A 9,659-nucleotide genomic window follows, 5' to 3' on the forward strand; every position below is an offset into this window, starting at 1 on the left:
ACGACTTCCAGAAGAAAACGCTGGAGAAATTCAGTGGCCTTGGGTTTGGCAAAGTTTTCCCAAACAGCGCACGAAAGGGACAAACTGTAAAAGAAAAAAACTTGAGAAACTGAAATTCAGTACTGTGAAAATCTTTTACCCTTCACATGATTACTGTTACTAAAACGGAAACACGAGCTGCAGACTGACAGAAAATATTTGCTAAACATATGTGACAGAGGACTTGCATCCGGAATATACGAAGAATTCTCAAAATTTAGTGAGGAAACAAACCACCCAATTAAAGAGCGGGCAAAAGACTCCAACGCTGGGGAACTGCCACGGAACAGACACACGGGTGGCGTGAGCATGAGCAGCGCCCGCAGCAGCGGTCATCAGGGCAGCGCGGCCCAGAACCGGGCAGCGACCCCTGCCCAGCATGACAGCCAGCACGGAAGAAAGCAGGCCACAGGCCAAGCGCTGCCAGGCGGCAGGGGACTGCGTTCTCGGGCACGGCCGGGGGCAGAGACCGGTATAACCGGTCTAGAAACCAGCCACAGTTCCTCAAAACTAGACACACGCCTGCGGGCACGCCAGCGCCTGACACCTGGGTGTGAACCCGAGCACACGGCACAGGCGTCCACACGGAGACGTGCCCATGGAACCCCGTGATGCCCCACAAAGGAAGCCACCCTCCACTGAGAGCTTTGCTCAAAGGCACATGCCAGTCTGGGTCCCTTGGCCCCACAGGCCTTATGTCAAAGCTTTATCTGGGGTCTGTCTATCCCCCGCTGTCCCAGAATCGAAGCTATAGAAATTCTGTTCTGCTAGGGGCTCTCAGTGCCTGAAAGGTCCCGCTGGACCCTTGTGATTGTTCCTGGCCAAGGGGACAGAGCAAACGGGCAGCTACGCGTTCAAGGCTGGTGCTCAGGGGACGCTGGTCCAGCTGGGTCGGCACGTGGAGTCCTTGGGTGTGGGGGGCACCGAAGGGCAGAGCCTGGTGAACGCCCCATCAGGAGCCAAGAGGAAGGGGTCTGGAGGAGTCTGGGAGGAGGGCGAAGTGCGAAACCGAGAATGTGAGTGGCGGGCAGGACCAGTGGCTGGCACCAGCACCGTGACGGGGGCAGAGACCACCGGCCAAGGAGGGACCGACCGCAGTGGCGGCAGCGTCTGATGGCAGAGAGCAGAGGGCAGCAGTGTCCGGAAGGCACCAGCGCAAACTGGTCAGAGGTACGAGAAGGCAGACTTTGGCTTGCTGTGTGAGAAAACCTGGAGAGATTGTTTCCTTCCTCATCGCAAAAGAGCCGCTGAAACAGACAATAACACCTGCTTGCCTGAGCAGCCGCCTGCCGGGAACCTAAGACCCCGACGGGCGCGAACTGGCCAGCGCGAGCTCGCGGAGGAGATATCGTTTGAAAAGTGGTCAGTGAGCTGTCACGAAGACGCCCTGCTGCCTGGAAGGCACGAGTGAAGCCACACACTATTCCCCCGATTCGCAAATCGGGGAGGGCAAGGCCGCCTGCGGTGGCACTGACGGTGGCCTGGACTTGGGGCGGCCATCCTGGTGCTCAGCAACGGCGCGCCGGGGGCAAGGCCCTGTCAGCCAGGCTGCCGCCACACAAGCCTCAAAGAGAGACCAGTCAGAAACGCGGGGAACAAGCGGCGTCTGAGAAGAGAGCTCGTAAAGGAAAAGCTGACAGGTGACGTCGGTCAGCTGTGACAGGTAAGGGCGAGCACGCGTGAGGTGTTTCATCCCTACTGAACCGGAGGGGGACGCCCGTGGGTGGGCTGTGCTGCCCGCCGTCTGGTGAGAACCGGGATGTGGATGCTGACACCGGACTGGGACGAAGGACGAGCAGCGCACACATGCCACGGAACCCGCGCCCGCCCCGCCGGGCCCTGTCTGGGACGCCGAAAGCCCAGGGTCACACAGCTAGGACAGGGCAGAGCCGGCATCTGGGCCAACGTCCCTGGGCCCCCGCTTATGACTGCAGTGGACAGACAACGGGACCGACGCAGCAGGGAGGCGGGGGGCACGAGCTGGCCGAGGGTCCCGGGAAGAGGGAGGACCTGCAGACTCAGTTCGGTGAGTTCTGGGAACAAAGCCTTGGTTCATCCCCTCCCCACACTGCGAAAGCCGGAAGACCACACTTGGGGGCACGCACCAGGCTGCCAGAAGCCAAACCCACGTGGAAGAAAGACGAGCCACAAAAAGTCCCACTGAAGTAAGAGAAGCTTAGGAAATCGTATCAACAAAGTAACACGGGGAATGGCTCTGCGTGGGGCTCCACAGCTGCAGGCACTGGAGGACACTCAGGGTCCTAAGCGTCACCTGTTACCACACTGAACCTGTAGCCTGAGCCCGTCAGGTGATGCTGTAATCCTAGAAGGATGTGGAAAACTTTATCTCCCGAGAAGGTAGAGAAAAAACTACCTAGTGAGATTACTGTAGCCCCGGGAAGAGGAAGGAAAGAATTGAACTCGGCATCACGAAGCTTCCAAAAAGCTTATGATAGTTTTATGATCATTGGGTTTTTATTTTGTTTGATGTTACGGGTGATATATTTAGAGGAATAAGTCATTTGATGTAATTCTCACTTAAATGGTTGAGAGAATTTAAGTCTGCGAGCAATGCTCAGAGTTTCATTTCTAAGTTCGTTTACTGGTTAAGAAATCACATGGACTTAGCCTTGAATAAACAGTCTAAAGGCCCCTTTGCATGCACGAAGGACGCCCGCCACACCGCACGACCTCCACCGTCCATGCGAGGCAGAGGTCTCCCGAGCTGCACGGTGACAGGGCCAAAATCCCTTTCCGGCTGCTCGACTGTTAAGGAAAAAGTGCCAGAATACAACTTATTCTGTAGCTCAGCATGAGCGCGATGCCGTCTCAGCTTCGACTTGTAGTTTAAGAGTTAAATCTGATTGACTTGCAGGTAATGTTTTGTACTATCCAAAGTACCCTTAACACGGACACAATATGTGATGTCTGAAAGGAGAAACCAGCCGCCAGTGGGGCTTGTTCTGGGAATGCGAGGCTGGCTCCATCGACGCGACGCAGCACAGCGCCGGGTTAGGAGAAAGAAATCGCCTGAATGTACCCATTGACTCACAACAACAAAACAGGTATTGACAAAACTCAATACCTGTTTATGATAAAAATTCTCAGCAATTAGGAATAGAGAGAACTTGATAAAGAACATGCACAAAACCAGTTAACATGAAACTTAACAGCGAGAAAATGGATGCCTCCCCGTGACATGCGGAGCAAGGCAAGGACATGGGCTCTCACGACTCCACCCACCGCGGCCCCGGGCGTCCCAGCCAGCGCAGCAGGGCGAACCGGATGCCGACTGAGTGGGAACAGCACCCTTCACGAGCACTTCAAAGTAACGAGAGGGAGACGTAAAAGCACGCAGAGGGCTTGGACGCCGAAAATAATAAACGCTGCTGAAAGAAACCGATCTGCATCGGGGAGAGCCTACCCCACTCGTGGGCCAGAAGACTCAACACAGTAAAGGTGTCACTTCTCCCGGAACTGATGTACAGGTTTAATGAAATTTCTAGAAAAACCCAGGTAAGACTTGTTCGTAGATTCTAAAACGTATGAGGAAAGGTAAGGGTATGAGAATAGCTGACACAACTTTTAAAAAGAATAAAGGGAGACGAACCACTCTGATTTAAGACTTGCGCTCCAGCAATCGAGGCCGAGTGGTGTTCGGTGGGAGACAGACAGACGCGCACGGCGGGGGGACAGAACGGAACCCAGAAACAGAGCCACGCAGACGCGCGCCACGGGTTTTTGCCGAGGGCGCACAAGCAACTCAGTGGAGGAGAGAGATCCGCTCAGCAAACGGTGCTGAGCGCTTAAGACACCCACAGGCAAACGGAGCGCACCTCAACTGAACACAGCACACACGAAAGCGAACAAAATGGGCCAAAATCAATTACGTTAAGTATAAATCATAAACTATAAAACTTTTGTAAGAAACACAGGAGACATTTTTGGGTCCCAGGGCTGAGAAGGATTTTTTACACACGACATAAAAAGCACAGTCCACAGAAGGCAGAAAATGTACTGGACGTCACTCAAATCAGAAGCCTGCTCTGTGGGAGGCCCTGCTGAGGACTGAAAACCAAGCCCCAGACTGGGAGACACATCTGCAGGCTGGGTGTCCAGCAAAGGACTCTGCTAGACTATATGAAGAACTCTCGAAACACAACAATAAAAACGCCTTCCATCCGATCAGAAAATGGGCGAGAGATGAGCAGACCGAAGCGGCCGTCCCACGGGAGACGAGCAAGGGGAGCTGAACCCGTAAGGGCGACCCCGCAGCATGGGGGCTGCTACAGCAGCGGGGAGAGAGGCAGGCTGCGGAGGAGCCACCCGCGCATCGCCATCGCCATCGCCGTGGGACTGTGCAAGGCACAGTCACTCTGGAAAATGGTGTGGCAGCTCACGAGGGAAACCAACTCCACACCTGGCCACCGCACCTGGGCACTTACCCCAGCGAAACAAACGTGTGTACAGACACCGCACACGGAGGCCCAAGGCCTCCCAGCAGGGGACGGGCGGAGCACAGTGCGGTCCAGCCACACAGAAGGGACCCGTCCGCGAGACCTGCAACAGTTTGGTCGGCCCTCAACGGCCTTATGCTGAGTGCAAAAGCCAGTCTCAGAGGGTCACAGACTGAAGGATCCCACGGACACCACCTTCTCAGGACGACAAGATCACACGGGGAAACGGACAGCAGTCGCCAGGGAGCGTGAATGGGGTCTGGGGGCGGCCACAAAGGGCAGCATGGGTCCTTGGTGTGACAGGCAGGTCTGAGTCTCGACTGTGCTGGTGGTTAAACAAACGCATGCACGGCTTACACTGCACAGAACCACACGCGTGTGAGAACTGGTGAAATCGGAATAGGGCGTAGCTCTCTGTACTTGTCTTACGCCGATTACCTGACTTTACGTTACTGCACTACTAACGTGTCAGATGGCACTGGGGGACTGGCACAGGGTCTCTCTGCACTGTTCTTACAACTTCCTGGGTGTCTGTATTTAAAAAACAAAGTTAATAATTAAAAAAAAGAAAAGGATAAACCAAAACCACAAAGACCAAATATATTTAAAAACTGTCTATTCTGTTACACATTATCTAGAAGCTGTTAATATTTATTTGCAAAGACAAATTTGCTATCCAGGGAGTAAACTTATTAACGAAATAATCTCATCAAATATGAAAAACAGCTTTTAAAAGTTCCGTCATCTGTGCAGCACACACTTTGACAACGGTGAATCAGGACTCACACTCGGGTCAGGTTTGTTCGGTTTGTTAACTGCTCTAAAAGGATGAAATTCTAACTTCATCTAAGGACAGTCGAGATCCTGACAGCATGAATCTCATTTGAAAAATCCAATTCTGCACTGGGAAGTTTAATTGGAAAAACCCCGTCGGAGAACAGTAACAAAGTATTCTGAGACGAAGAACTCACACAAAGGGGCGAAGGGACACACCAAGATGCCAACAAGAATGTGTGTGAAGGGCGGAACAAGTCCCGCCCCACTGAAACACAGTGTGAGCTCGCAATCCGTATCTGCTGAAACCCTGAATGAAAAAGTTGTTTACTTGGTGACAAATGGGGAACTAACCGTTCAACCCCACTAGCTGGCATTGAGTTGGGGCAAAGTGCATACTAAACGCCATCTGCCCTCCAGGAATAGAGAGAACTTGATAAAGAACATGCACAAAACCAGTTAACATGAAACTTAACAGCGAGAAAATGGATGCCTCCCCGTGACATGCGGAGCAAGGCAAGGACATGGGCTCTCACGACTCCACCCACCGCGGCCCCGGGCGTCCCAGCCAGCGCAGCAGGGCGAACCGGATGCCGACTGAGTGGGAACAGCACCCTTCACGAGCACTTCAAAGTAACGAGAGGGAGACGTAAAAGCACGCAGAGGGCTTGGACGCCGAAAATAATAAACGCTGCTGAAAGAAACCGATCTGCATCGGGGAGAGCCTACCCCACTCGTGGGCCAGAAGACTCAACACAGTAAAGGTGTCACTTCTCCCGGAACTGATGTACAGGTTTAATGAAATTTCTAGAAAAACCCAGGTAAGTCTTGTTCGTAGATTCTAAAACGTATGAGGAAAGGTAAGGGTATGAGAATAGCTGACACAACTTTTAAAAAGAATAAAGGGAGACGAACCACTCTGATTTAAGACTTGCGCTCCAGCAATCGAGGCCGAGTGGTGTTCGGTGGGAGACAGACAGACGCGCACGGCGGGGGGACAGAACGGAACCCAGAAACAGAGCCACGCAGACGCGCGCCACGGGTTTTTGCCGAGGGCGCACAAGCAACTCAGTGGAGGAGAGAGATCCGCTCAGCAAACGGTGCTGAGCGCTTAAGACACCCACAGGCAAACGGAGCGCACCTCAACTGAACACAGCACACACGAAAGCGAACAAAATGGGCCAAAATCAATTACGTTAAGTATAAATCATAAACTATAAAACTTTTGTAAGAAACACAGGAGACATTTTTGGGTCCCAGGGCTGAGAAGGATTTTTTACACACGACATAAAAAGCACAGTCCACGGAAGGCAGAAAATGAACTGGACGTCACTCAAATCAGAAGCCTGCTCTGTGGGAGGCCCTGCTGAGGACTGAAAACCCAGCCGCAGACTGGGAGACACATCTGCAGGCTGGGTGTCCAGCAAAGGACTCTGCTAGACTATATGAAGAACTCTCGAAACACAATAAAAACGCCTTCCATCCGATCAGAAAATGGGTGAGAGATGAGCAGACCGAAGCGGCCGTCCCACGGGAGACGAGCAAGGGGAGCTGAACCCGTAAGGGCGACCCCGCAGCATGGGGGCTGCTACAGCAGCGGGGAGAGAGGCAGGCTGCGGAGGAGCCACCCGCGCATCGCCATCGCCATCGCCGTGGGACTGTGCAAGGCACAGTCACTCTGGAAAATGGTGTGGCAGCTCACGAGGGAAACCAACTCCACACCTGGCCACCGCACCTGGGCACTTACCCCAGCGAAACAAACGTGTGTACAGACACCGCACACGGAGGCCCAAGGCCTCCCAGCAGGGGACGGGCGGAGCACAGTGCGGTCCAGCCACACAGAAGGGACCCGTCCGCGAGACCTGCAACAGTTTGGTCGGCCCTCAACGGCCTTATGCTGAGTGCAAAAGCCAGTCTCAGAGGGTCACAGACTGAAGGATCCCACGGACACCACCTTCTCAGGACGACAAGATCACACGGGGAAACGGACAGCAGTCGCCAGGGAGCGTGAATGGGGTCTGGGGGCGGCCACAAAGGGCAGCATGGGTCCTTGGTGTGACAGGCAGGTCTGAGTCTCGACTGTGCTGGTGGTTAAACAAACGCATGCACGGCTTACACTGCACAGAACCACACGCGTGTGAGAACTGGTGAAATCGGAATAGGGCGTAGCTCTCTGTACTTGTCTTACGCCGATTACCTGACTTTACGTTACTGCACTACTAACGTGTCAGATGGCACTGGGGGACTGGCACAGGGTCTCTCTGCACTGTTCTTACAACTTCCTGGGTGTCTGTATTTAAAAAACAAAGTTAATAATTAAAAAAAAGAAAAGGATAAACCAAAACCACAAAGACCAAATATATTTAAAAACTGTCTATTCTGTTACACATTATCTAGAAGCTGTTAATATTTATTTGCAAAGACAAATTTGCTATCCAGGGAGTAAACTTATTAACGAAATAATCTCATCAAATATGAAAAACAGCTTTTAAAAGTTCCGTCATCTGTGCAGCACACACTTTGACAACGGTGAATCAGGACTCACACTCGGGTCAGGTTTGTTCGGTTTGTTAACTGCTCTAAAAGGATGAAATTCTAACTTCATCTAAGGACAGTCGAGATCCTGACAGCATGAATCTCATTTGAAAAATCCAATTCTGCACTGGGAAGTTTAATTGGAAAAACCCCGTCGGAGAACAGTAACAAAGTATTCTGAGACGAAGAACTCACACAAAGGGGCGAAGGGACACACCAAGATGCCAACAAGAATGTGTGTGAAGGGCGGAACAAGTCCCGCCCCACTGAAACACAGTGTGAGCTCGCAATCCGTATCTGCTGAAACCCTGAATGAAAAAGTTGTTTACTTGGTGACAAATGGGGAACTAACCGTTCAACCCCACTAGCTGGCATTGAGTTGGGGCAAAGTGCATACTAAACGCCATCTGCCCTCCCGGGTAAGCGACGCCCAGTGCAGGCACAGAGGCCATGAAACTCAGCACTCACAGAGGGGCTGTGAGTGGGGACAGCCTTGGAAAGCTCTGTGGCCCCGTGACGCAACAGCCTGACCTTCAACCCACACCCACCTCCCCAGGATGAGAGACCCGAAGGGGCCGTGAGCAGAGGTGGCTGGACCCCTTGCGCAGATTAGAAAATGAGGGCCCAGACAGCTCCGCATGAGGCCAGTCTTCAGCTGCGTGGCTCTGCCGCCAACAGGGCACCCTTGCTACGTCCCCGGCCACCTTTACCAGCCTCTCTGAATAGCTTTTGCCAAGTGTCGAAACACGTGTTTACTTGTTCCCTTGCTTTAAACTTGGACCACCGCAGTGTGGTCCAGGAGACAGTGTGAGCAGAGTCCACCAGCACAGACAGGAGAGCTGCCCACTGACCCCCAGGATCCAGGACCGGATGCTGCACAGCACCTGTGCACAGGTGTGAGTGGCCAGAAGAAAAGCCCCAGAGGAGGCCCTGCAGGCAAGCGCCCTCCCCTGGGCCTGGGTCTGCTTCTGAAGTCCCCTGCCTCCCAGGAAAGTGGCAATTTAAGGTACTAACGATGTGGGGCCAAGGACTCACAAAGAAAACCATCCGCCTCTGCAGTCCACAGGTTGGGCCTACCTTTGCTCAAGCGCCGAACGCCAGACTGTTTCCGGTTTTACTTCTCAGAGGCACTGTTCCCCTCATATTTGTCAGCCGCCTACACGCCCCAAGAACTGCTGCTTGGCCAGCTGCTGGGAGACCCCTCTGCCATCATTCATGAATCACACACAGGCTTGTGCTACCAACATAAACCCAACTGAAAGTTCAAAGAAAAACCAGAACCATCTTGAGGGCCTGCCACCAAGTGCAAACCACTGGCACTGCGCTGGCACTGGACCCTGTCCTCAAGACCACTAGTGGTGGGGGCAAAGGTGACAACGAGGGAGACTCGGTGTGACTGCTGGGAGCAGGTTTGCAAGGCGCGGGGTGTCCGGGGAAGGAGCCCTGGGCTGACGTCGCCCAGCCAGAAGGGAGAATAACTCGCTTATCCCGCTTGGAGGGTGCGGTGAGACCACGGACCAGGGAGCACTGTGAACGGCTCCCAGACGGACGAATAAGTGTGCGGGTGAAACAGGGCGAGAAAGGAAACGAGAACTCGGAATTCGGGGCCAAAGCAGAAACGCCTGCTCGCTGGGGACAGCGGCCGGCCCACCTGCGGGGCCTCCCGGCCATCGGGCGGGGACTGGCGCCCAGCGCAGAGGTGCCTTCGCAGAGTGACGTGTAGTTACGAAGCCCCTGACTGACCGCTGCCCCGGAAGGCCGGAGCCCCTAAGCTGCCCACCACGCGCGGGCTCCGGGAGGCCGCCCAGCAGCCGTCCCGGGCTCGGGGGGCCCGGGGGGCGCAGGTGGGAGTCG

General features: G+C 53.9%; 1 protein-coding gene across 4 annotated transcripts in view; it reads right to left on the reverse strand.

The window, feature by feature from the left end:
• Window positions 1-9,659, reverse strand: part of NADK (NAD kinase) — a 24,961-nt gene that overhangs the window by 13,934 nt on the left and 1,368 nt on the right. Inside the window, exon 1 of one of the 4 annotated variants that reach the window (XM_011377309.2) lies at window positions 4,935-5,035. The exons of 2 other annotated variants lie outside the window; for them this stretch is intronic. The gene's annotated coding sequence lies outside the window, so the exon portion shown is untranslated. Of the gene's footprint in view, window positions 1-4,934; window positions 5,036-9,659 lie in introns of those variants that run through there. One more of the 4 variants, XM_023521619.1, reaches the window with a different exon arrangement.

The sequence above is a fragment of the Pteropus vampyrus genome, unplaced genomic scaffold (assembly GCF_000151845.1).
Source record: "Pteropus vampyrus isolate Shadow unplaced genomic scaffold, Pvam_2.0 Scaffold309, whole genome shotgun sequence".
NCBI lineage: Eukaryota > Metazoa > Chordata > Mammalia > Chiroptera > Pteropodidae > Pteropus > Pteropus vampyrus.